Below are 2,731 nucleotides of genomic sequence, written 5' to 3'. Positions count from 1 at the left end.
GCGGATTGGAGTATATGTATGAGAGAGTGATCGATTTTGCTATAAAGTATCACTTTCTAACTCCAAACAATATATGAATACAGTGAGACGAAATAATTGCAAAAATCTTCTATACTGAGTATATGTTTCGTAATAAACAAACAAGTGTTATGTAACAAATTACTTATCTTTATCAATTATCACGCCAGTTAATACAGATATATAGGTATATGATTTTTTTTTTTTTTTTGAGGCAAGATATATAGATATATGAGAGCGAGAGAAAAGATTTTCATTTTAAAATCACCTTTCCGGCTCCGATCCCAATGAGGGAAAAAAAACTTACATTATCCTAAATAGTTTTTCCCTTGGCTTGCATTTCCAACCTCATTAAGGCAGCACACAGTAGTACATCAAATATGGAAGAAAACAGGAGGAAATCAAGACCAAAGAGGTGGAAGGTAGTAGTAGTGGTCATTGTCATAGGGGCATGTGTACCAATTTAATGTCGTCTCAAGCTAAGATTGTAGATTATATACCCACTAGTACATCCTGCTACTATTGTCTACTGTTTCCATTCCCTTTGTTTCTAATTGTTCGCCTTACTAGCTAAGTTTCGATTAATTATACATTAAAGAGAAATTTCGAGAGACAAAAAATAACACGGAGTGTATGTAACACTAAAATTGTAATCTCATGTTTACATACACGTTCAATTCAGTTGAGTTCAATCTACGAGAACAGGACCCTAGACGAAAAAATGAAATATGCATATATGAATAAAAGTTTAAGGAAACTCTACTACTAGCAGTCTAGCAGTAAAGAAGAGCAGCAGAGAAGAGGAGGATAATTCAATAGTACAACCAACGGCAAAATATGCAGCGACAGATTAAAATAAAATTAAAAATCATAGAAAAACATAATATTGAAGTCACTATTCATTTTTTCTGAATGACAGTGTTTATAATTGGAGAGGTTGCGTGGTTCTCTATTTGAGGAAACCTTACCCTACTACTCTGGCCCCACTTTTCTTTTTCCTTGGGTCCCACTCTTTCTCTCTCCTCCCCCTACCCCCTTATAATATAACTCTTCCTCAATTTATTTTAGTCATTGCCAAATTAAATGGTCTTGGTATTCCACTTAAAATCTTTCCTTTCTCATTTTTCTTAGCTTGCTCAAAAAAAAAAAAAAAAAAAAAAAAAAAAAAACCATAAATTTCCTTCATTATTTCCTAATTGGGAAGATCATAAACACCGAAAATAGTACTGAAAGTGGGTTAAAATTGAGTAAAAGGCGAAAAAATGATGGAAATTCAGATACCTATTAATAGTAACATTAACAATAATAGAAGTGATAGTAGTACCAGAGATGATACTACTACCACTTCTATTCCGAATTCGGACCCCGCGAAGACGCCGAAGCGAGCCCGAGACTCCGGCGGGAAACACCCAGTATACCGCGGGGTCCGAATGCGGACATGGGGCAAATGGGTGTCCGAAATTCGGGAACCCAGGAAAAAGTCCCGCATTTGGCTCGGGACTTTTCCTAACCCCGAAATGGCAGCCCGAGCACACGACGTAGCTGCTCTTAGCATCAAGGGTGAATCCGCTATCCTTAACTTCCCGGAACTCGCCGGGCTATTACCCCGGCCCGTGTCACAAAGCCCGCGTGACGTACAAGCTGCTGCAGCTAAAGCAGCAGCTATGGAAAATATCCACTGTATTACTAACAACAACGATAACAATAATAATTCGTCATCATCTTCATCTTCCAGCTCATTGTCTTTTTCGTCATCGTTGTCCTCGTGCTCGTCCCTATCATCCATGGTGTCAGCAATGGAGATAGGGAACTCGGACGAGTTGAGCGAGATCGTGGAATTGCCGAGCCTCGGGCCGGTAGGAAACTCAGGGGAGATGATGGGAAGGGAATTAGTGTATGATTTTGATAGTGGGGATAATAATGGGTGGATATATCATAATCCACCATGGATGATGCAGTGTATGGAGGATTTTGCAGTGGTGCCTGAAAATGTTATTTCAACCACTTTTGAAGGTTTGTTGTGGGATTATATGTGAGTGTTACCTAGTTTTTTTGTATTTTATTTCTTTTGTAAGTGTGAATTTTGTGTGTATAATTCTCTCTCTCTCTTTTTAAAACTCTTGTTTTTCTTTTCTTTTCTTTTCATTTGTTTGTGAATTAGTAAAAAAAATTAGTTCTCCCCTTTTTGTTTGGAGAGTTAATTTAGAACTTTTCTTTTGTTTTCAATTTTTTTTCCTTTTACTCCCCCCCCCCCCCTTTTTTTTATTAATTTGGTTCTCCTCCCAAAATTCTCAATAAATTAGACGTTCGTTCATGGAAGTTTTAATTTAAATTTTTTTTTTTTTTGGAGAATTGAAGATTATACTAGTACATACACAAATTTTAAGTCTGCAAAGTACGGAATTAAATACTCCGTATAATTAAATGTGAAAGATGAAATTAGGTATCAGTTGCGAATAATATTTGGTGAATTAGTCTAATTTTGAGTTTTACATATTATATTTAACGGAACTTTATCCACTCGTAAAAATAATTTGATTGTCATATGAAAGTATATGTATTCAACTTGCCTATTTTGAAGAGTGATCAAAATCAATTTATTTTCAGTTAAAGGTAAGAATTGAAATAATTTAGTACCCCGTTTTTCATGTCTCACTCTCATCAAGATTGTTTGTTTCTAATTTCCAAACCTTGACCCTACTCAGTTGGACCA

The 2,731-nt window shown here is 35.9% G+C and overlaps 1 pseudogene; it reads left to right on the top strand.

Moving 5' to 3' along the window:
- The first annotated feature begins 1,232 nt into the window (after nucleotides 1–1,232).
- On the top strand, nucleotides 1,233–2,282 carry LOC145556417 (dehydration-responsive element-binding protein 3 pseudogene; annotated as a pseudogene).
- The last annotated feature ends 449 nt before the right edge of the window (nucleotides 2,283–2,731 follow it).

Source organism: Chenopodium album, chromosome 8, assembly GCF_948465745.1.
Source record: "Chenopodium album chromosome 8, dcCheAlbu1.1, whole genome shotgun sequence".
NCBI lineage: Eukaryota > Viridiplantae > Streptophyta > Magnoliopsida > Caryophyllales > Amaranthaceae > Chenopodium > Chenopodium album.
This window is presented reverse-complemented; position numbering and strand designations above follow the sequence as displayed.